Below are 26,231 nucleotides of genomic sequence, written 5' to 3' on the forward strand. Positions count from 1 at the left end.
TATCACTTGTCAACTCCCAGGCTTATCTTCCAAGTTTTGAAAACATCACGTAATCTTCCAGGTTCATCTTCCAGCGAAAATAGGTCAAAATAAAATAAACCAAAACAGAGAACATATTCTAGAGTAAATTTAGGCATATTCCAATCATAATATGAGTGATTATTTGACCTTAGTGTCGGCGAAAATTTATATTTTGATTTTCGAACTTTTTCTTTGAACTGTTTTTCTATAAAATCCTGGAAGAAGGAACATTCTATGCCAACCAACCAATGGTTGGAAATGCTTTCTGAGAGTATTTCAAACATATTCCTGTAATAATACGAGCGAATATTTGACAAATTTTTTTGCATAATTTTTTATTACCGAAATAATAGGTTTTTTTTTTTAATTTTGCTCAACTCCTGGTACAAAATCTTGGAAGTTTCAAGTTTCATAACTGTGCAATAATATTCGCTCATGTTGTTACAGGAATATGTTTGTAATACTCCCAGAAAGCATTTCCAATCATTGGCTTGTTGGAAGATAAACAAATGAGAATAAATTGATATTGGTGGTGAAATTCACGAAAAATCTCCAACTGATTGATTTTTCTCAGCAAGTTCGGCAGCGATTTTCTAATGCGCGTTTTGCCACCTCTTTCTTTCGCGGGTGAAGAAAGTTTACAAGCGAAAAAGATAAAATAATGTTTAGAAAAAATAAGTTTGATTTTTTTACTTGTTCCATGTAACTCTGTCGATATTTTGAAAAAACTGTAGTTATTGTCATTATTTTAACTAATATTTCCTACTTTTTAAGTCATAATAAATTTTCTGTATTTTTTATGTTTCAGATTCGAAACAATTTGATCCGACTTAAAAGCAAATGGTTTAAGATTTTACAAAATAAATGTCACTCAAAAAATAGAAAAAAGAGACTGGAAATAATAAATTAATAATAATGAATTATGAGAAACAGCAACTGGTCTAAATATTTGTAATTTGTAGTTAAAGCGTGACCCCATTTTAGTCAGTTTTGAAAAGTTGACTGCCTATTTAATTACAAAATGAATTTTTCCAATATTTGAACACCGCCATTTTGGCCGCCATGTTGGATTGAAAATTTTTTAATCACTTTAGCGCAGTTTAGGGGTCATACTTTAGCTCGACAATTGAAAAAAAACAAATAAAAAAAATATTTCGTGATTCGATTATCCGAAGTTTCCATTATCCGAAATGATTTTTTTTTTCGAGGCCTTTGGATAATCGAGTCTGCACTGTAAAAATATAAATGCAAACAATATCCTTGAATGATTGAAGAAATCAGAAAACAAAAGAAGTTCAGTTTTTCGTCAAACCGTTACCTAAATATCCCTCATTTTTTAACAAGATATAAAAATTGTTACGAATTTTAATATCAATAAGAGAAGCTTGTGTGAAATTTTCTTTTCTTTGCAATAATAAAAAAATAGTGTAACAAGTTGCAACAAAAAGCTTTTTTCAGCACCAGTCGTAAATTTATCCAACTAGGTTCGCCGGGTTTCTATAAATACGAGAGCTGAAAAAAATAATGTTGGCAACGAGTTTCATAAAAACCATTTGAAGGAATTTTTTAGTCAAATTTCCATGTGTTGTGAAGTATTCCGTTTCGAAACAAGTGCTGAAAAGTTCAACTTTTCATCACCCATTTCACTGCAGTGCAGTGTCGTTCGAAAAAGTAAGTAGTTTTACAACGGAACTTAAAAAAAAAATCAAAATGTTTGATATCTGGTCGTACATTTAAAAAGGGCAAAAACGCCCATTATGAACATTTTCAAAAATTAAGCTTGATTTTTAAATTTCGACATTTTTTTGCATAAAAAGAGTAGAAAATTTCACAAAACGATCATTTTTTTAAATTGAAAATCAAGCTATAAGTCTCCATGATTACCGAGAGCAGAAAAATTATGACTTTTTAGGAAACATTGAGAAAAACTAATTTTTCACAAAATTTAATCTTTAAGAGGCAGTATTCTCAGCTTTTCGATAAAAAAAAATTGCGGTGGACCTCTTCCTTCGTGAAATATTTTGATCGACTATTGATTTTTTTTTCGGAGGTTTGAGAAATGCTTTTAACTTAAGGGGTTATATACATGTAAATCGGCAAAAATGTCAGAGGTCGGTTTGAGCACACAATTAAACTTTTTTCAAAATCTGTTTTCAGGGCATTAAAATATACATTTTCATCTATTAACAAAACAAATTTGAAGACATTTGGATGTATCATTGCCGAGATATAGCTTTTTGAAGTTAGCAGTTTTAGAAAACGGGTGCCACGATATCTCAACATTGCTTCGACCAAATCGGGTCAAAATTTTGGTGAAGACTCGTTAAACTGGTCCCGTGTGCATGACGAAAGCCGATTTTCAAAAAGTTTATTTTAAAAAAAGATAAAAATATTTTTATGTTTTTCATATAAAAAATCACCAGTTTTTGATTTTTGTATTTTTTGAAAATTCCAAATTTCAAATTCGGGCTTCGTCATGCACACGGGATATGTCTTGGGAGTCTTCACCTAAAATTTCAGCCAATTTGGTCCTTCCCATCCCGAGATATCGTGGCACCCGTAAATCAACTTGGAGTTCAGAGAAAAACGCTCAGAAAGTTAGACAGTTTGCTTTGCGCATGGCAAATATTTTAAATTAAATCGTCTCTAACTCAGTCATCATGAAATATCTTTATGAAACTTTCAAGAGTGATTAAAAATTATCTTTGAAGTGGATTTAATAAATTTTCTGAAATATTAAATTTTGTGATTTTCTACATGTATGTTTAACCCCTTAAAAGCAAAAATGTGATAAAGGTAAAAGTTTTTTGCAAATTAGATTATGCATCAGGGTGACAAGAAAAAAAATTGTAAAATCTTAAGAGATACCCCCTGGATTGATTGTTTAGGTAAAAATAAGTAACGGTGCAAATTTTGAGCCAAATCGGCAAAGGTATAAGGGTCGCTTTTTACAGTTGAAGTTTGTATGGGAAAAACCGCAAAAATGTATGAGGAAAAGCTAAAATTTCAAAATTTAACCAAAAGATGGCGTCGGATCATTGGCAAGTGTGAGATTCTTGAGTAAAATTTTATGACAAACAACTTTGTCCAAGACCGCAAAACGATCCGAGTTAAAAAACGATCCCTGACGAGTTATTAGCGATTTAACGATTTTCAGCGCCCCTTAAACCTTAAGGAGTTACATACATGTAAATCGTCAAAAATGTCAAAGATTAGTATGAGCACACATTAAAATTTTTTTAGAATCTGTTTTCAGGGCATTGAAATATACATTTTCATCTATTAACAAAACAAATTTGAATACATTTGGTTGTTTCGATGCCGAGATATAGCTATTTGAAGTTAGCAGTTTCAAAAAACGGGTGCAACGATATCTGAACACTGCCTCAACCAAATCGGCTCAAAATTTTGGTGAAGCCTCGTTAAACCGGTCCTGTGTGCATGACGAAGCCCGATTTTCAATAAGTTTGTTTGAAAAAAAGATAAAAATATTTTTATGTTTTTTATATAAAAAATCGCCAGTTTTTGATTTTTGTATTTAAAAAAAAAGCAAAATTTCAAAATCGGGCTTCGTCATGCACACGGGATATGTTTTGGGAGCCTTCTCCCCAAATTTCAGCCAATTTGGTCCAGAAATATCGTGGCACCCGTAAATCAACTCGGTGTTCGCTTTGCGCGTGGCAAAATTGTGAATTTAAATCATCTCTAACTCAGTTTAGTCACGAAATGTCTTCATGAAACTTTCAGGTGTGATTGAAAATCATCTTATTAGTAGATTTAATTAATTTCCTGCAATATGAAATTTTGGGATTTTCTACATGTAATGTTCACAGTTACTTATTTTTGCCTAAGGAATCGAGTCAGGGAGTATCCCTAAGTTCGATTTTTTTATTGTCACCCTATTATGCATCTTAAAATGAGTTTGTTATGTCTATTTGAAATAATAGTCTTGATTCCAAAATTTTCGAAAAGATCTTAACATTTCTCAATTTTTTAATTTTTTAACGTTGAAAATAGTAGCTAGGATATTGGCATAAGAAAATGTGAGAATGTTTGGATCAGACTTATAAAACTTAAATTTTCTTGTTTCTATTATCTTTTATTCGCTGTATTTCAGAGGTCCAATCTCCAAATTGTTAGGCAATTTTATAGGAAATTTTTTGGCATTTTTTCTCCGTGTACCTTTTTTTAGAATAGTCCTCATCAAAACCTACAACTTTGTCGAAGACACCAAATCGATCAAAAATTCATTCCCAAAAATAAAATTTTCGCTTTTCCACATTTGTGCAAAATTGTGTGGGAAAAAACTAATTATGCCAAATGGTTTCTTTTGACATAGGAAATTTTAAAATTCAATCCAAAAATTGCTGTGAAATTCTAAAATAATTGATAAAGATTATTTGTACACTACAAGGATTACGTTTTATTTCCACAACTTCAAAAACAATAAAAAAATCTTGAATTGTGCAAAAATATCCTAAAAAAATAAAAATTGCAACTTTTTAACCCCAAATTCAATCGTTTAAGCCAGCAACAGCAAACATTTTAAATATCTAGAACCCACCTCAGTTTCACCCCCGCCGCGGCAAAGGTCGCGCACAATCACCGCGTCCCGATCGCGAGAATAATTTAATTAATTCTGACCCACGGCAGCACTCTATAAAACCACCGCACAGCAACACGTCATTGATCACAGTAAGCCGCGCGTTTACTTAAGCAGCCCTCGACCACAACTCAGCACAATTTGCATTGTGGGCGCCCGTATATGACCAAAACCGCCACCACGACCACGTGTACGATCTGCAACAGGTCGGCCACGGAGATCGAAGGTTGCCAAGAATTCGCGAAACACTGGCGCTACTGCCAAGATTATGTGAAGTAAGGTAGGATGATCTTTTTCGATTCTTTGGTATGTCAAAATGTTCAAATATTCCAACCTTTTCCACCCAGGATCTTGACGTAACCTGGCAACCACAACACATTTGTGGTCGTCGCCGCTGCGGCGAGCGTCGTGAGAAGGGATTGTAGAATGTGGTGACCACAACCGCACGTAGCATTTTTGCGCGGTACATTGGGACACGGGGTTCTACCACCACGGATCGGTCAACCGTTGCAAAGTAAAACCAAAGAAGTCACGACGAAGGTTCGCGCAGAACTCTGCTTACATGGTGGACGCAAGTTGCGCAATATTGAATCAAGAGCTGGCTCTTCAATTAGCCCTTTCTCAAAAGTGACTCCCGACCGGCAGCAGCTGCCTGTCGGCGACCTCCTCTGATCTCACTCACTCGCTATTGAAGAACTGGAGCACTTCTCAGGTGTTTCAAGAGTGCGGTCGCTGGTGGCGGAAGTTGGGCACCTTATAAGCTACCTTTAAAAGAGTGTGTGCAAAACTGATGACTTGGACAACCTTCAAGTGTGCGGTGACGGCAAACTCCAAGTGTGGCACAGGTCATTCCATCAACAACGGCGTCGCTGACTGCCGTGGTGATTGTTGATTGTTGTTTGGACAGGAGAGGAAAAAAAGGAAAAGTTGAACGCGTGCACTGCCTGGCCGTGTGTTTATGTCAGTTGTGTGACACGTGTTCTAATTGTGGATCCGGATTCCGACGGGACAACCGGATTCAATATAAAAAGTGGTGCAGTTGGGCAGAGTTATCGGGTCAAATGATTAATATCTGGTTGAGATCCTTGAAAAGGGCGTAATATTGAATATTTGACCTTTTTGAAATGTTAGTCTTGATTAAAAAAAACTAAAAAATATTTTTTTCGAAAAGATCAGAAAATTTCACGAATGTTTTATATTTTAACATTGAAAATCGTGAGATCTTAGAAAACATCAATTTTCCTGTTTCTAAACCTTAGCATGACAATATCTCAGCAACTAAGGGTCGTATCAAGAAAGTTAAAAAAAAGCAAAATATAGAGAAATTTCTCAGCTCTTCAAAAATATTTTTTTCAGATTGGGCAAACATGGGCATTAATTTAAAAGAAAATAAATAACTACGACTGTTTTCAAAAAAGTTACCTAAAAATGGCTATAACTTGAAAATGCTGCACTTTATCAAAATTTCACTAAAGTACTTTTTGATTGAAAATTGAAAAAAATTTGCGATTTCAATTTAAAAAATTAAAACAGTATTGATACAAAAATTCATAACTTGATCAAAGATTTTTTGCACAACCTGGAAATTTCTGAAAAGTTGGCATTTAATATCCCCTAAAAAATATAAAAAAATAATGTTTTTTTGCAAATCAAGTTTTGGTGACAAAAAAAGTTAAATTACAAATCACCAAATTTTTTTTTTCCAGTGTAGTCCGTATCCATACCTACAACTTTGCCGAAGACACCAAATCGATCAAAACATTCCTTCGAAAGATACAGATTTCTGAATTTTCATGCATCATTTTTGTATGGACAGCTGCCAAATTTGTATGGAAAATTATATGGACAAACTAATGATGCAAAATGGATTCTTTGGGCATACCGAAGTAAAATTAAAGTAAAAAGACCGATTCCGTAGAGAACTGCTCAATATCAAAAAATGTTATTCCCAAGTTATTTCCGTCTGCTCGGGAAAGATTGTCTTCTGGTGATGATTTGTTCATCGCTGACTGATATTTTGTTTTATTTCGCGTTCTTTTGAGCAACTTTTTTTGGGGACCATCCATAAACTACGTGGAAACCTTCTTTTCGAAATCTCAAAATATTTTTTAAATACAGCAAAATGAAACTATTGACAATAATGAGGTAAAATGAAAACTTTTTAATAAACTAAGTCTGATGTCCAATCTTCGATGTTTCTTAGACGAAATTGTAGTAAATTTTCTGAAATTTTCGAAAAAAAATATTACAAGAACGGATAATCATGAACACTTTTTCAAAAAGTAAAAAAAAAGGAATTTTTCGGACAAAATTTAACTTTGAATGGCTATATTTTGAAAACGGTGCACTTAGTCAAAAAATATGAAAAGTACTTTTCGATGGCATATTAGACGGTACATAAAAAAATGAGGTCAAATATATTAAGCACAGGATTTATTTTTTTACAAAAAAAAAACTCTATTAAAAAAATAAATTTTGGTACATACTTCTGAAAGGCTTAAAAGATGTGGGCTCTTGTCTACTAAAACATAAAAAAAATAAAAAATAAAAAAAGTATTTCGGGAAATTAATTTTTAGTGAAAAAAAGTTTATTAAAAAATATTATTTTTTCCGTGTACCTATACTAACAACTTTGCCGAAGACACCAAATCAAGCAAAAAATTCCTTGAAAAGTCACAGATTTTCGAATATTTACATAGAATTTTGGTATGAACGGCTGCCAAAATTGAATGGAGATTTGCATGGGTGAACCAATGACACAAAATAGCTTCTTTGATGATAGTTTGGTTTCTTTGGTCAAAGTTGAGTATTGAATCAAAAATAGCTACTTTTTAATAAACTCATTACACAAAAAAAACTGAAAAGGAAGCACACATTCTTTTGATTCAAAAAGAAACATAACCACCAGTCTTTAAAAAAATGTAATATTGACAATACATATAATAATGATTTGAAATAATTTCAATGTTTATTTTTAAAATTGCCAGACATTTGTTTTTGTAACTTGGTTTAAACTAAAAGTGAAAACAAATAGCTAAATTTAAAATTTTATCCTTTATTTTATAATTGTTCAACAAAAAACGCTTTAAACATGATTACTGTTATTATTCTTTAAAAAAATCAAATTATCTAGGAACTCGCTTTAAACAAAAATATTTTACCCAGTTTTAAATTTTGTTTTTACCAATTTTGATTTATTTAGCTGTCAAAGAAAAAGGAAAATCCAGTTTAACAAGTGTCTATTTTACCACTCATTTAATACAAAATAGATATTTGAACATTTGGATTATATTTTATATTTTAAGTTTTTCTAATAAATGACAATACATCTTTACATAAAGTCTCATTAAAAAAAATCAAACGAAACTTCAACATATTTTACTTTTTAACATCATTCTTCAACACTTTCAAACTGTTCTCACATGTAGTTCCAGTTTATTTTATTTTAGTCATTTTAAAAAAATTAAAAATCTGAATTTAGTCGAAGTTTTACAAACATTGTAAACAAAATGCACTTTCGATAAATTGGGCTAATGTCATTATAACAGTCATTTTGTGATTTTTTAGCTATCTATTACCTTTTTTGCTGAAATTTTAATATGTGACGTGTTTCGGAAGTCATTTTATTTAACGCAAAATTTGTAATTCTCAAGTAATTTTCTAATTATTTTGAATGTAATTTTTAGTTTTAGATTTTCATAATAATACCTAGTAAGCGTTTTTTATTTTTAAATAAAAAAATCATAAATTAAAATTCTAGAACAACCTAGGGGCCAAAACTTCATGTTTTTACTTTGGAAAGATGACTGATAATTAATTTGGACTGTAATTTTAAATATTCATTTTTCCAATGCTTTTTGGAAATCAAAAAATGACGATCTCTATAAAGAACTCATTCCGGTCGCTATTTTCAAAGGCCGTAAATCTTATCACTCTTTCTCCCGAAAAAACGCCGATATCAACAGTGCCCACACTTAATTTTCGCTGCACTCTTCCCTTTCCTTATAATGTCGCTCGCATATCTGACATGCGTCTCATTAATGACCATCCGGTAATGAATTGAATTAATCTCGATTCTTTTTTTTTTTGCTGTTGTTGTTTTCTGACTCTCGTCCATTTTTCTGGTGATGTCGCTCTTTTTCTTTCCGTGTCGATCCCCCCTCCCCACTTCCTCGTGATTCCTGTTAATGTTAATGATTTTTTTTTTTGCGTCGTGTTTGAGTTGTTCATAAATGCAGCAGGATGTGCCAAAGGATATTATTTATGGATCAACGGGGAACTCTCCCCGCGCGTAATGAATAATTCACCCGATTAATGCACTCGTTTGTTCAGTGGATTGCGGGTGCATTTTGTAATTAAATGTATAAAGTTTATGAAACACCACAAGTAAAGACAGTTTAATAGAACATAAAAAGACCCAACAATTTAATAAGACCACTGTTAAAACCCACAAAACTGCACTCATTGCTTGCACTTTTGCTGCCCCAGACGAGCGAGTTTGTCATCCAAATAAATGATAATTTTTATAGATTTTACTTTTTATGCAAAAGTGGCGCGGCGCAGAAATAAAAGTGAATGGCGGTGGCGAAAACAAAAAGAAGAAAAAAGTGAGCGACGTGACGTCCGGGTTCGAAGAAAGATCCGTCCAATGTCCGATGGCCAATGACGGAGAAAATGAGTGAAGGATTTGCATAACAATATAAAATGAGCCCCGGCGATCTGGATTGTGCGGTTGTGGCCGGTGCCGCTGCTGGGGACACATTAACATGCCATGTGAAGTGGCCAGAGCGGTATGATTTGCACGTGGAAAGGATTATATTATGAGGAGATGAAAACAATAAAAAAAAACTGCTGTCGTGAAAAGAATGGAATGAAACTAGAGCAGTGAAAAGTGAGATTATGACATAAAAATAAGGATTTTAGTAGGGGTTTGAGATAAATTGTACGGTTAAATTAGGTTATGAAAGTCTTACACATTTTATGTGGCGAAGAGAAATTACTTCCAAAATAAATTTGATTTTTCTTCTTCTGGATATCTCTAAATTGCTAATCTCCGTTTAGAAACTTAGAACTATTCAAATTTATTCTTTCGAATGAACATTTATAAGTTTTTATTAAAATATCACATTTTGTCTTTGACTCCATGAAGCTATAGCTGAAAATTAGTTTTTTTATTCGTCCAATCTCTATTTCCTTTTATTTTTAAGAATTTTTTTTTTCTCCCGTGTTCAGGAACAAATTTTGTTCTACGAAAAACTGTACTTCAACTTTCTTCAAACTTAACCCTCTACAACCCGTTTTTCAACAAATTTTTGATCTTAAAATGGTGTAGGCGTGGCTGAATGGTTACGTTGTTCGCTTTGTAAGCGGAAGGTTCTGGGTTCGATTCCCATCTGCTCCTATCGAGAAATTATGGAAAGAAGGAATTCTGAACACTTGAATATGAACGAAAAATTCATTAGCTCGCGGCGGGGTTCGATCCCCCGTCCTTTGGGTCAGCAGACAAAAATGCTAACCACCAGACCATCGAGGCTTAGTTGTCTAGAAGGAATAAGAATGCTTTAAGAATCCAAGAAACTTGATTGGAATCTGTGTGAACCTAAGAAACAGGAAATGCAATAGGGACGTGGCGTTACATCGTGCTGCCACCTGGTTTTTTTAAGCGCAAGAGTGTAAAAGTGCTGAGTCATCGTCTAAAAATAGACGGCGTCCTATCTCGCCCAGCAAAATTAGGTCGATAAAGTAGTCGGTTTCGATGAGCAAAAGTGGAAAACGTGGTCTAAAAATAGCGACGCCATCTCCCTATAGGGACGTGGCGTTACATCGTGCTGCCACCTGGTTTTTTTAAGCGCAAGAGTGTTAAAGGTCTGAGTCATCGTCTAAAAATAGACGGCGTCCTATCTCGCCCAGCAAAATGAAGTCGATAAAGTAGTCGGTTTCGATGAGAAAAAGTGGAAAATGTGGTCTAAAAATAGCGACGCCATCCCCCTATATTGAATGCAAGTTGAATTCAAGGACACTATCCTTACTGGTTGCATAATAGGGACGTGGCGTTACATCGTGCTGCCACCTGGTTTTTTTAAGCGCAAGAGTGTAAAAGTGCTGAGTCATCGTCTAAAAATAGACGGCGTCCTATCTCGCCCAGCAAAATGAAGTCGATAAAGTAGTCGGTTTCGATGAGCAAAAGTGGAAAATGTGGTCTAAAAATAGCGACGCCATCCCCCTATTGTTAGGCGAATATTGAACTTTCAACATGACCAGAATTCACCACAAAAGCTTGGTGAACCGAAATTGGAAAGCTTTCAAGATGAATCCAAGAACATACGAAGAATTAAGGACTATACATAGATTTGACCAGCCGCATCACTTACCAAGGTGAATCCTGGCTTCACACCCATCTTACTAACACCCTCAAACCTCACGTGATACTTTGTCGAAGACGCAGCCTCTTTATCACTCAAGTATCGGACTAAAATTCCTATCCACTTCCCCCGTGTCTTACCACTGGTCGTGGCCGGCGCTGTGATTGGCTAGCATGATAGGGACATTTGAAAGTTGCGAAGTGGTGATGATTGGTTCCTACTCTTCATCTGTGGTCCACGGAGCAATTCTTGGAGGTCCTGGTCAATAACAGAGTAGCAACTACGGGTAGACACCAATGCTATGCTATGCTATGCTAAATTTTTGATCTTAAAATGCATTGGAAAAAGAACTCTAAAAACATAAGAAAATTCTAAAGTTGGAAATGTGACTTGTTTTATGTGACTTTGCCAATGTTTTCAAAAATGTAATTTTTTTCTTGGGTCCACTTTGCCTGAGTTTCCTCTATATTACGTGAAAATAAGTATGCAGTAAAAATGTGAAAAACAATTAAAAAATAGAAAAAGTGACTGTAAAAACATTAAAAAAAACTAAATATGCAAAAGGTAGTTATAGGAGGTGGTAGAGTAAGCCAAATACTATCTGAAACAAACATAAACTAAACAAGATAAATGCAAATTAAAATACTAAAAATGAAAGAAGAAAAATGTAAAACAAGAGAAGTAAAGTTTTTCATAGAACAAATGTTGCTCACACTAAAGACCTCCTGAAAATGAGAAAAAAAATCGAAACAAAAATTTGAGCAGTAGAGGGTTAACCTATAAATTTTCAAGTGACAACAAGTTATGTCAAAGCATAATCTGGGACAATATACAAATTACTGCATACAATATTAAAAAAAAGTTAAAAGATATTTGAAATCAGATAAACACATTTTTTGTTCAAATGATTGGCTAAATCACATGATCATCAAACTCAAGATTTTTTTTTAAATGAGGAGATCTTCTTTTCAATGCTTTTTAAAGATTCAAAAATCGCTTAAACAAATTAAAAATTTCTAGACCGCAGCTCATCCACCGAGGAAGGAATTTAACCTTAAAAATAAAAATTTCTCAAATTGTAGAAAAGGTACACTTCTAAGCATATTTAAAAATTAAATAAAAAAATAAAAAGTTTAAAAGTGTTTAAATGTATTATACACCTGTCCAGTTGTTTTGCCATTATAAGTTGCCAAAATTTTTAAGTATTGACGAAAATTCACTTGTTGTGCAAAAAAAAAGTTTTTGCGCTGCTTTGGAAATTAATAAAAATTCAGAATATTTTTAATCCAGCTCAAACATGCTGAATATGATTATCAACGCAGAAAATGCGTTTAAGATTGTTTTCAGTTGATTACTGTTATCAGTAAAATAAAGTTTTTTGAGTCGAGAAGGCTTCTAAAAAAACAATTTCGGATAATCGAATAAAAAAATGTTTTCATTCTCTTTTTTGTGAGTCATTAAGTTTTAATAAAAATAGCATTAAATTGATATGGGAAGCCAATATGGCGGCGATGAACTATTGAGAATATTTGTTTGGTAATTAAACAGGCAATCCATCACATAAATTTGATTAATTGAACTTGCTGAAAACACAATTGACTTGCATTACAAATAAATTCAAACGACAATGAAAATATTTTTAAAGTTGAAAAAAAAAAAATAATTAAGTGGTCAACTAGAGTTATTGAAATTCTAAGCAAGGTTTTAAAATATTTAGAATAAAAAAAGCTTCGAAATTATTTCGTTTCTTGTTTTCAACAAAATGATCTAAAAGAAATGTTGTTTCTTTTTGTACCACACTAATCTTTTGGCTTATTTCTGAATATTTAAAAAAAATATACAAAAACTGCTTTTTTTTTTAATTTTCATCAAGAATTCTGATTGCTCTAAACAGACTCATTCACTCGCGAGCACAAATCAAAAGCGACGCTAAACTCCCCTGACCGTTTCCTACCGTTTGTCTCTTTCACACTAATCGCTACTGAACGCTCAATCTCTTGATCTCCCTCTCACTCCGATCGAGTAGTTGTAGCGAATGGTTCAGAGAGGCTTATTGAGCAATGTCGCTCAAAGCTGACTCAAAATTGTCTGCAATCGGCCTTGTTTTTAGCATTTTTAAAATTATTTAAAATCAATGCTTTTAATCTAATTTGTTGATAACACACCATCAAAGATACATTTGACAGCAAATTCCACCAAAAGAGCGCCGCGCTGGTATTTTGTTGGATTCTCTCATCTCTTAACATATTCGTTTGTGACTCGAGTCGAGTATTCGTACCGCTGTGTGAAGCGATCGACCAAGACGCGCTGGAAAGTCGTGTTCGCTCGTGATTGGTTGCGTGCCCCAGTCGGCAAAGATTCGTTCGGCGGTGAGTGAGTGATTTCTGGACTTTAAACTGAAAATCAAGAAGCTTGATTTTCATGTCTATTTGCAATGGCCAAAAATTCGAAATCTATAAATCAGTTTATAATGTCGAAATTTAATTGAAAATTGAAATAAAAGTATTTGTCTCCTGATTAGAAGGGACGGAGTCTAAATATTGTACAAATATCGTCCTAACTCAATTATCCGAAGTTTTCTTATGAACTTCGCATAATCATGCCATGGACAAAAAAATCGTATGTTTTTATTTTGTTACTTTTAAAACAAAAGCATTTTCTCAATATTTTATCATAGCCATTTTGGCCGCCATCCTGGATCTAAAATTTCCTTATCACATATGAGAGCCTTTTTGGGGTCAAATTTGAACTCAACCACCCAAAGTAAGACTGATTTTTTCCCGAGGATTTCGGATAATCTAGCCTGGACTGTGCTTTACATCTGACATGTATTGAGGTGTTGAATTTTTGAAAGATTAAAGTATTTTGAAACCATTTTAAAATGAAAACGAAAAACAAAAATATATAAAAATAAAATAAAAATCGAAATAATCCTAGGTCAAACTTATATTGGTTTTTAAAGTAAACCTAATCTTCAACACCAAATAGTCTAATGATTTTGTTTAATATTTCGTGATCCGAACATGTCATAAATAATAAAATAAAAAAAAATACTAATGCTGAATTGAAATCATCCAAAGATATTGATTTCAAAACAAAAATTAAGATTAATCACCTTATATTCAAAAAAAATCTTCGGATTGATCCGAAGATTTTGCTTGCCGAAATTACAAGCCATAAAACATACAAGCAAATCGAGTCACTACAACTCAACGAAGAAGTTTTAGCATGAAATATGAACTCACAACACACTCGCAAAAAAAAATCTATTTTCTACCCTTTTTGCATCATTCCGTTTCTCACTCTTCCTTTCGTTATTCCACTTTTTTATTTATTACCACACACACCCGACTAGACACACACAAACACACACACATCTCACACAAAACCCAGCAGCAGCAGGAAGTAAACGCGCGCGAGCTATTAATAGCTCCCACATGGTTGATTTGGCATCATGCGTGTGTGTGCGTGTGTCAGAAAGCCGGCCGGCTTAGAGAGAAAGAACGAGAGAGAGCGCGATGATAAACGATTGCCGAGAGTCTCTGTTCAAGCCACTTAGACTGGCTGCGAACTGTGCTCATCTGCCCTGCTTGAGAGTTGGGTGTGCGCGGGAGAGCAGCCGGTCGTGTCCGGCACTCCCCACTCCCAGCAAGTCAGGATGGCCGAGCGGTCTAAGGCGCTACGTTCAGGTCGTAGTCTACTCTGTAGGCGTGGGTTCGAATCCCACTTCTGACAAAAGCATTTTTTTGGTGGGTGGAAGATTGAGTTGATTAGTTGAAACGATCAGATTTGCGAAATTTTTGAATTTGACAAATTGAAAATTTGACAAAATCGGTAAATTATCGCAATTTTAGTTTTTTTTCAGCAAAACGGAAAAAAATCACAACTTCCAAAAGAATTCCCCTTGGGGGAGGGGGACGGAGAAAAAAAAACATTAATTTTGCAACTGCTGATTAATTTTCCGTGATTTTTCACAATTAATGAGGGGGTGGTGGCGCCGGTGAGAACGATTGCTTCCGTTTTTTTTTCGGTAATCAGTTCCATTTATTTTTTCGAAAATTGAGTTGATTTCGAAAACAACATCCCACAAGATTGGGGAAACTTTTGGCCCCTTCTCTTCCTTTTTTTTTTTTGAAAATAAAAAGAATTTTGGAAAGGGGAAAATGCGTTCACGATCGCGTTATTTTTTTTCGGGAGTCAGAAACATAAATTATGATTGTGAATCAATTAATTACATGAATTATGTATGTTTCGTATAATTAAATTTATGTACGGACGATTACGTACTTTTCGAGGTGTGCAGGAGTGCGCGAGGGTGAGTTAATTTGTTTGAGTGTGTATGTTCTTCTGCTGTGCGATTTTTTTCTGCATACTTTTGAGTGTGGGAGAAATGAGGCTTGCAGAACAGATGGAATGATGATTTTTTGTTGAGTTAATGTGAGTGAGTTTATACCGGCATCATAATAGCATGAGGGTAGTAGTAATTAAACATTCTGATTACATCGTACTTACGCAAATTTGAATAACAGTTTGGCTTACCTGTAAAAAAGAAGAAGAGAAAAATAAATAGTTAGAAACATGGGTTAGCCAAATTATTAGTTGATATTAATCTATAAATCACTGTTCTGTAATTATTTAATTTGTTCAACTCTAATCTAACACATACGCTGCCAGTCCGATGAAAGCATGCCAGCCAGCCCTACCGCGTTGTGTGATTACCGCAGAGAGAATTCTGTGAACGGATAACATTTCTCAAAAATCAACAAGGGAGGAAGGATGCGTGGACATACCGTACCAAAGGGAGCCATTTGAAGTTTCATGTGTGTTCTTGTATTATTTAGTTTTTTTCCGAACTTATAAAAAAAAACTAGATTTTTTATATTTTTGAACGCAATTAGACTTAAACTTTCAATCTAGACATTTGGAGAACATTCCTACTGGGAATAACTGAAAATGTTGATTTACCACATTTTGTCAAGTGTAGGATATTTTTTTAATAAAATTTTTTTTTTTCGTTTAATTAATGGTGATAACAAGAAATAACACATCGTTCTGTTTAAAATTCTATTCCAATCAGTTTAATTTTATTGTCAAAAAAACATTAATTTTTTTCAAAACAGAGCTTTTAAGTTATACCAAATTTACATATTTTTCTGCCGCAAAACTAATTGTTTAACTTTTTTTTTGTAAATAAAATTTTCAGTCCAAAAAGAATTATTACTCTAAACATAAACTTTCTAACTCTTAAAAAATTACTTTTTTCCACGCCAAATTTTCATGTTCGTTTCAATTATTGAAAACTACACTACTTGAACTTTCGGTAATTTATTCGCTGAGCTTCAGTTAAAATTGGTTCAATGTATACACCAGACTTTCTGGCAGAATTAATTAAATTAATTAAAATCAGCACTGCTTTATGCTTCAACAAGGAAAAATATGCTGAAATTTCAGCAAAGTTTGACAGCTCCATAAAAATAACAACTCTGCATTTTTTCATAAAATTTTAGAAGACTTAGGAAAAATAGCCCAAAAATAAATGTAAAATTTGGCTGCGTTTAGTAACTTCGGTGCTCTTTTTCTGTTATGGAATTTAATCTTATTTTTTTTTTGTAAAAATTCGGTTTACACACAAAATATGTAAATTTACACGTATTTCAAGTAAAAATTACACACATTTGGATTTTCAAAACTAATTTTTAGGTCTCGGAAAAAAATACAGGAAGTTGTTATCGAAAATTCATCACATTTTCAAATGTTTATGTTTGAAATACTGCAATAACTTGTATACATTTTTTAAATCATGCAATGCAAATAAAAAAGCATGAAATTTATTTTCAAAAAACTTAAACTCATTTTAAAAACCAAATCAAACAACAAAATTTCAAACCAATATTTTCTGTTTGAAATTCACAATCATTTATAGATAGTTTTTAAAGGTTTCGAACTATTATGTTAAGTACTTAATTTATTTTCATTTAAGTTATTTTTTTAACCTTCGATCTTTTTATTAACTTCTGTTTTATTTATATGTGATTTTGAAACAATTTATGAATACGGCAGAAATTACCTTTTAAAAATGAGAAAAAAAACAAAGTCATTTGGAAAAAAATTGCACAGAAAAAAAATCTATTTTAATTGACATTTTAACACTAAAAGTCAAATTCCTAAACTACCTATTTTTTTATTTTAGAAATTTTAGAATAAAGAGTATCTTTTTGAAAGGGCTAAAAAACCCTTATCCACACACATAAAAAATTAATATGTCATCAAGAATCAATGATTTTTTTTAACATTTTTTCTGTAAAAAACTTTAATAGTTTTTGGGCTAGATTTTAAAAATTTTTGAACTATTTTTATTAAAATTAACGTATTTCAGGAACCAGCAGTCTGGCCAACAAAGTAAAAAAAACCTACAAACTTTATTAAAAAGTGTGAAGTAATTTTCGATTGCAAAATTTGATTTTGCACCTTAAAAATGATTTTTGAAATTTTGTTTGAGATATTTTTCAAAAATCAGTTTTTTTTTCAAAAATCATAGCTCTGGAAACAGATTTTAAATTTTCTCATACTCTAGCGCAAAAGAAGTCTTCTTTAAGTTTCCTAAAATATATTCGATTTGATTTGTACCAATTTCCAACAAGTCTTAATCGTATCCTACAACTTTGCCGAAGACACCAAATCGATCAGAAAATTCCTTCTTAAGATACACACAGAAAAAAAGTTGAATTTTGGAAAGTTGAAAATTCGTTTGATTGAATATTACCTCCTTTAAGAGTAATTCTACCTAAAACATGTGTAAAAATGTGAAGCTGACGAAAATTCCCCAGTTCCTGATGTAATATTACACAAAATCGTCACATATTTTACACAAAATCGTCACCATTTTGTGATGAATATTACAAAAAAAAAATTTTTTCTGTGTCCAGTTTTAAGAATATTCAAAAGTCTATTTTGTATGACCAGCCCACAAAATTGAAAGTGACAACAAAGAATGCATTGACAAAGTTTCATAAAAAAATCGTAAAACATATTGCGAAATTCTAGAGAATTACTCTCATTCGTAAGATTTAGAAACATTTTCAACAAACTCACAAATAAATGTAATACAATAATTTTTTGTAACGTTTGATGAGTTGAAAATCGAATAGTTATGAAAAAAAGCAGTCTTGTTTTAATTTAAAATGTTTTAAAATTTGCAATATTGTTGAAACTGTCCTCAAGGTTTATTACACATCATACATTTTTTATGTCAGAAACAATGTATAATTTTACCTCTGAAAATGTATAATTTTACCACCTTTCTGGTGTAATGCCACTTTTTAAGTCTAAATTGAGGTAAAAATACACCATAAGAGAGGTAATTTTCAACCTTCCAAAATTACACCTTCCGAATTCACAATAAAAAAATTTACTGTATAGATAAATTTAACAAAAGTTTCGTTGCAACATCAGAAAGGCAATTCATGAAGCAAAAACAGACATTAGCAACACATGTTTTAAATGAAATTTTATTTGTTTTTTTTTACTTAGAAAGTAATGAAAACACTAATTTCAATGCAAAATACACAGCAAAAAATTCCAAAGATGTAATTTTGGAAGGTTGAATATTACCTTTTTTATGTTGTAATTTTACCTCGATTTTTACTGAAAATGTGTCACACCAGAAAAGAGGTGAAATTACACATTTTCAGAGGTAAAATTACACATTTTTTCTGAAGTAAAAGAAATACTACCATGATTTTTTTACTGTGTATAATACAAAATGCATAAATATGATTGTTTATCAATGTTTGATGTACTTTTAATTCAATTTGTGCTGACAAGAGAAGACAGAAATCTATGCCTTTTTGTTGTGTAAATTTACTTCTCTTTAACGTAATTTTACACCATACGCAAAAGTGAAGTAAATGTATAAATATATTTTTAGGAAAAAGTGCACATTTTGATATTATGTGCACCGGCACCGGCACCGGTTTGTGTATGAAAGAAATTTGTAATTTTACCTCAAATTGTGTGTAACTTTACATATTTGTATGTAAATTTAAAAAAAAATACTGGGTTGAGATAAATTACATGAAAAAAGGGGAAAATTTAAACCTTTTCTATGAATCTCATTTACTTGGAAATACAATTGCAAACAGTGCACTATCCAAAACCAGCAAAACCCCAATCTCCAACCCAGAAATTAAGCAGAAACTTTCCGATATGCTGCTGCTACGTCAACCTGCCAAACGCGCGTGTAAAACAAACTTTTCGTGACTGTTTTGAGAGTCTAGTTTGAGGGAGGACCACTCATGTGGGACTTCCAACCCCAGAAAGCAACAGCACGGATTCAGCATTGTACAACACAAATGTACCCCGTTGTGGACTCGTGGCGGTGAACCGAGTTGTTCCACGTTCTCCGGAAAGTTTGGGGGTGGTCTTTAGACTACCACCCTTTCTCTCAATCTCTCTCTCTTGAAAAGATGAAGTAGTTTTAAGGAGTACATATAAATTAAACACCCGGCGCATAATTCCCGGAACTATGGTCTAACTTGGTCGTTTCGTCGTTTTTGGGGTCGGGAAGGCCGACCAACAGCTAAAGCCCAGAAATTGAAATTGATTTCATGCATGTTTTATGCTGCTGCCTCTTCTGGGAGTTGTGGATTCCCACATGAGCAAATCCCCCTTCTGACCGCAGCAGCAGCAGTCTCGGTGGCAATGTCACCCCAAATCCAAGTGGACACACACAGCTTGGAGTCTTACTTATGGGTAGAATGAGAGAACGAATCTGGGTATCGTTGGAATAGTTATGGACTTTAAGTCACACCCAAATCTAACCTCAATTCTTTTCTTCTTCCTTTCCAGCCCTCATCGCAACGCTGATCACCACGCAGGAGGTCACCTCGATCTCCGTATCGGACGGCAACGGACCCCGGCACCTGCGACCTCTTGGACCAGTTCCACCCCCTCCACCCGGACCGAACCACCCCGCCCTTCGGCGCTACGCTTCCGGAGTTAAAGGACTTGTCCCCGGTGGTGGCGGTGGAGGACGACCTCCACCTCGGCTTACGGCTCCACCTCGGCTTACGGCCCGGGTGGACAGCCCGTCGGTCGTCGGGAGCAATTCGACCACCGTGGATCGGAACCGGCGGCTCATTCCGTACATGACGTTCTACATCCCGTCCAGCAACGGGGATTTTAGTCTGCCCATCAATCAGGCGTACAATTATATGCCCATTGTAAGTATATGGACGAGTGGGACGTTGCGAACGGTGGGGTGACTTTGTAACTTGTCTTGTTGAATAATTTTTTGATGTTGTTTTTTTTTGTATTTTTATTAAATCGAACATTTATTACAGAATTGATTTTTTTAATCACAGATCGAAATAAGACGGAAACCCAAAAAACAAACATTTTTTTCGTGAAATAATTGATATTTCATTTAATAAAATGTGTTTTAAGTTTATATATGTTTACTGCTTAAATGAAAATTGTTGTATTTTATTTTAACTTGTTTGAGCTTGTTTTTCAAAATTTTAAACTATTAAACAGTGTCAAAATATTCATGAACTCATGAAAATAATTCCCAAAGTTTCATTTCTTACTTAACAAGTTTTTCAATTAATTAAAAATACAAGGAATAAACGTCCTACATTAATTATTTTTTGGTAACATATTTGAACCACATATTTGTTTGTTTGATTTTTATATAAAATTATCATTGGATCAATAAAAAAAATCTGCGGCCCAAAATTATAATTGTCGGTCAAGTAAAAAATTTAAGAGGTAGGGGAGAGTGGGGAGACTTGATCCCCGGGGAGACTTGATCCCAAGCCTGTATCTCGTCAGCATGTGGGTAAAACAATTAGCTTTGTTCTTGAAAGTTGTGCGAAATTGACTAAAACTCATTGTAGAAAACAAAGAAAAAAATTAAAAAATGTTTAGATTTGGGTGCGGGACATTTCGCCGAATGTCGTTTCGCCGACGGTCATTTCGCCGAAGGTCATTTCGCCGAATGTCGTTTCGCCGCATGGGACGTTTCGCCGAATGGGACGTTTCGCCGAATTGACAAATAATCGTATAATAAATATACAAAATGGACACAAATTGTATTAAAATATTTTGAAAAGTATAATGTCCCTAAAAGGTGATTTTGCAATCTTTTTAAAAAAATATGTTTTTTCTTAATATGTTATTTTTATAAGTTTATGTATTATTATATAAATAATCGCTTAAAAAATAATCCAGTTGAAAAAAAATCTGCGAGTTTTTGCATTCTTTCAAACTTAAGCAGTTATTTAATTTCAGCATACATTTTCTGTGAGTTTTTGCATGCAATTCTGTTAGTTTTTTGCATTCTTGTTTTAATATATCATTTGAATTATTTCTGTGAGTTTTTGCGTTCTGTTAACCATGAGCAGTTCTTTTAATTTTCTGCTTATAATTTTGATAAATTTCTGTTAGTTTTTGCATTCTTTGTTTTTTTAAGCATATTATTTGTATAATTTTTGTAAGTTTTTGTATTATTTCCAACATGAGCAGTTCTTTTGATTTTCAGCATAACATTTTGAAAAAATGCCGGTAGTTTTTGCATTCTTTGTTTACTGAGCATTTTTTTAAATTATTTATGAGAGTTTTTGCATTCTTTCAAACATGAACAGTTCTTTTATTTTTGCTTATAATTTTGAATAATTCTGTTTGTTTTTGCATTCTTTGTTTTTTAAGCAAATTATTTTTATAATTTTTGTGAGTTTTTGCATTCTTTCAAACATGAGCAGTTCTTTTAACTGGCTGCTTATAATTTAGATTAATTCTGTTTGTTTTTGCATTCTTTGTTTTTCAAGCAAATTATTTGTATAATTTTTGGGAGTTTTCGCATTCTTGCCAAATTGCTGTCAGTTTTTGCATTCTATATTTTTGGCATACTTTTCAAATATTTCGGTGAGTTTATGCATTATTAGTTTTTTAAGCATATTATTTCTATAATTTTTGGGAGGTTTTGCATTCTTTCAAACATGAGCAATTATTTTGATTTTTAGCATAACATTTAGAAAAATTTCTGTTAGTTTTTGCATTCTTAATTTTTTAAGCAAATTATTTGTATTATTCCTGTGAGTTTATGCATTCTTTGAAACATGAGACGTTCTTTACTTTTTTAAATTATTATATTATTATCTTGCCACTCCTTCTCAAGTTTGCATGAGTGAATTACAAGATGGCACTGCAGCGAACAAATAGCATAAATTATACAAAAAAGTTAATTTTTATTAAATTCGGCGAAACGTCCATTCGGCGAAATGACTTTCGGCGAAACGTATCATTCGGCGAAACGACATTCGGCGAAATGACCGTCGGCGAAACGACATTCGGCGAAACGTACCAGATCCTTTAGATTTAGTTACTCACATTTTTCTAAGAAGTGCTGCAAAAAACTTCCAAGAGATCTTTTTTCTTTGTTTTGATAAGTATAGAAAACACTCAAAAATTATTCAAAAAAATATGTTTTATACATTAATTGTTTGATAAACATATCAACTCCAAAACCCTTACGCATTTGACGTTAAATTTATCGTCATACTATTTTTACAATCAATTGTTTAAAAAAGTGCGTTTAGGGAGACTTGATCCCTGCATTTTTACAGTCACTGGAATCAGCCTCAAGATTAAATAATTGGGCTGGGTTTTCGTACATAGTTTCCTTTAGTATAGTTGTGCATAACTTACTGCAGTTTGAACCATTTTTCAAAAGTTTTGTAAATAAAAAATAAAAAAATCTTATTAAAAGCCTTGCTTTAAAAATTTTAAATAAAAAACATAATTCTTTTACCATGAAAACAGTTATCCTTTTATCGGAAAATTTCAAATAAAAAAAAAATAATGGTTTCTAATATTCCCTAAATTTCATAATATTGAAAAGGTTTCAATTGCTTTCAAAACTAAAAATAAAAAAAATATCAAAGGGAAATACAAACTGAAAAATAAACAAAACTAAAAAAAATTAAAACTTTATTTTTTAAAAATATAATAAAATAGTAAATAAAAAAAAAACAAGAACCAGTCAAATAATCATAGTAAAAAAAAACATTTTTGGAAAGTTGGAAATTTGTTTGGTTGAATATTACATCTTTTAAGAAAAATTCTACCTAAAATATGTGTAAAACTGTGAAATTAAACAGAAACTGATGAAAATTTCTACAATTGTCCCACGCTTAGTTGCCATAAAAGCAAACCTGTCCCAAATTTAGCAATGGGGTCTCTTCACTTTATCTCCATAAAATCCACAAAAGAAAGGTTTGATTATTTTGTAACTTTATAAAAAAAGGAGTGATTTGAACCATTACCAAAAAACCCACAAAAAATCACATGGGACATTTATGTATGTTTGGACAGTTTTATTCACAACAAAAAAACTCAATATTTAGTTTTTTAACACTGACCTAAATAAAATGTGAAAATTATTATTTTTCCTTTTTGTCACGAATTTAAAACATATAAAAAATAATATTTTTGAAAAAAGATGAATTATTTTTTTATAGCACAAATGTAAGGAAATTTTTAGTTTTTTTTTTGCTACGGCATCAAAATTAATTAAAGAAAAAATATCTTGATAATCTAACAAAGCGATTACTTTCAATTTTTTTTTCATTGTTTGTCAAATAGTTTTGTTTAAATGTGAAGAATTTAAGAAAAGGATTTGGAACTTTAAAAATTTAATTTTAAAATATAAAATTTAAAAATCTAATAATTAGACTATTGAGGGATATTTAAGAATTTTTAAGAATAATTAATATTCAAGATAAAAAATTAGGAATACTGTGGAATATATAAGAATATTTAAGAACATTTAAGAATATTTAAGGACATTTAGGAATATTTGAGAATATTGAAAAATATTAAAAAATATTTAAGAACATTTAGAAATATTTAACAATATTTAAGAATATTGAAGAAAATCTAAGAATATTCAAGAATATTAAGAATATTTAAAAATATTTAAAAATATTTAAGAATATTTAAGAATATTTAAGAATATTTAAGAATATTTAAGAATATTTAAGAATATTTAAGAATATTTAAGAATATTTAAGAATATTTAAGAATATTTAAGAATATTTAAGAATATTTAAGAATATTTAAGAATATTTAAGAATATTTAAGAATATTTCAGAATATTTAAGAATATATAAGAATATTTAAGAATATTTAATAATAATTAATAATATTTAAGAATATTGATGAAAATTTAAGAATATTTATGAAAATTTAAGAATATTTATGAAAATTTAAGAATATTTAACAATATTTAATAATATTTAACAATATTTAATAATATTTAGAATATTTAAGAATATTCAAGAATTGAACGATTTATGAATTTTAAGAATGTTAAGAATTTTGAAAATTTTAAGAATTTCAAGTAATTGAGGATGTTTTTAAATTCTTAGAATCTTAAGAATTTTAAGAATTTCAAAATTTAAAATAATAAATTAAATTTCAAAGAATTTCTAAATTTGTAAAATTTTCTAGGATTTTAAGAATTTCATAAATTTTATGAATTTCAAAAAAATCAAGAATTTTAATAATATTAAGAATTTTAAGTATTTAAAGAATTTAAAGAATTTTAATACTTTAAAGAATTTAAAGAATTTAAAGAATTTAAACAATTTAAAGAATTTAAAGAATTTAAAGAATTTAAAGAATTTAAAGAATTTAAAGAATTTAAAGAATTTAAAGAATTTAAAGAATTTAAAGAATTTAAAGAATTTAAAGAATTTAAAGAATTTAAAGAATTTAAAGAATTTAAAGAATTTAAAGAATTTAAAGAATTTAAAGAATTTAAAGAATTTAAAGAATTTAAAGAATTTAAAGAATTTAAAGAATTTAAAGAATTTAAAGAATTTTAAGAATTTTAAGAATTTTAAGAATTTTAAGAATTTTAAGAATTTTAAAAATTTTAAGAATTTTAAGAATTTTAAGAATTTTAAGAATTTTAAGAATTTTAAGAATTTTAAGAATTTTAAGAATTTTAAGAATTTTAAGAATTTTAAGAATTTTAAGAATTTTAAGAATTTTAAGAATTTTAAGAATTTTAAGAATTTTAAGAATTTTAAGAATTTTAAGAATTTTAAGAATTTAAAAAATTTGAAGAATTTTAAGAATTTTTAGAGTTTTGAGAATTTTAAGAATTTTAAGAATTTTAAGATTTTTATAAATTTTAGGAATTTTAAGATTATTTTGAAGAATTTGAAGAACTTGAAGAGTTTTAAGAATTCGAAGAATTTTAAGAATTTTAAGAATTTCAAGAATTTCAAGAATTTTGAGAATTTTGAGAGTTTTGAGAATTAAATAATAAAGAATTTCAAGAATTTTAAGAATTTTGAGAGTTTTAAGAATTAAAAAATAAATAAGAATTTGTAGACGCTCCAAGCATTTGAAGAATTTTAATAATTTTAAACCACCACAATCTGACGGCACACATCACCCTCAAGTCAGAAATTGTCCCCAACTATTTCGAGTGTGTGAGTGCCCGACGTCCATCAGAGTATCCATCCTCTGTGACAGATCCTTCGAACTCACCTCAACTATCCTCAATCAGCGACCATGAGTGGGCGCCCATCTGGCGGAGGGTATTTATTATGATTTACGTGTGCCACTCTCTGGTCCGGTCCTGTCACATCTGGACCTGTCTTGTGGGGCACGTGAAATCCATCCATCCATCCAGCTGTCCGGTTCGAATTCCGAGCGCATATGCATTTGCCATTTCGGAGGTGTGTTTGAGATTGAGTTTGATTGCAGATTCTTGGCCCCCGAAATCCGGCGCCGGTTGTAATTTACACTCACGCTGTCTAATTAACGTCAGAAAGGGAAGGCCGCTTTAATTGGTTTTTGATTAGCCGCCCCCGCGCTCAAACAGAAACAGACATGTGAGCTGTGGTTTGGGCGCGGGATTTGAAGGTTGATGGGCGAGGAGTCAATTTAAGTAGCTCTCCAATGCTTCAAATCAACTCGTTGCGTAAGACAATTGCGAGTGTGTTCTCTGAAGGGGGTGTTTTGATTGACCAAATTTGGTGAAGGGAAAATTGGCGAAGGGTTGTACCGAAGAAGGTATTATTACGGTGGTAATGAGTTAATATCATGCTCGATGTTCTTACTAAAATGATTCATTTGAAATTGCGAAAAAAAAACAAAGACATCGATTATTTTGACCATTTTCATAACAACACAACTCGGAAGGCACGGCGACGAAACGTGGTTATTTAAGT

At 31.7% G+C, this 26,231-nt stretch overlaps 1 protein-coding gene and 1 non-coding gene across 2 annotated transcripts in view; one reads left to right on the plus strand and one right to left on the minus strand.

Moving 5' to 3' along the window:
• LOC120415614 (uncharacterized) overlaps positions 1-26,231 on the minus strand; it is a 349,245-nt gene that overhangs the window by 308,529 nt on the left and 14,485 nt on the right. The gene's annotated exons all lie outside the window — the stretch shown is intronic.
• Trnal-cag (transfer RNA leucine (anticodon CAG)) lies at positions 14,639-14,721 on the plus strand. Its single transcript has one exon. It is a non-coding gene; the product is annotated as a tRNA-Leu (tRNA).

This window comes from Culex pipiens, chromosome 1 (genome assembly GCF_016801865.2).
Source record: "Culex pipiens pallens isolate TS chromosome 1, TS_CPP_V2, whole genome shotgun sequence".
Classification (NCBI taxonomy): domain Eukaryota; kingdom Metazoa; phylum Arthropoda; class Insecta; order Diptera; family Culicidae; genus Culex; species Culex pipiens.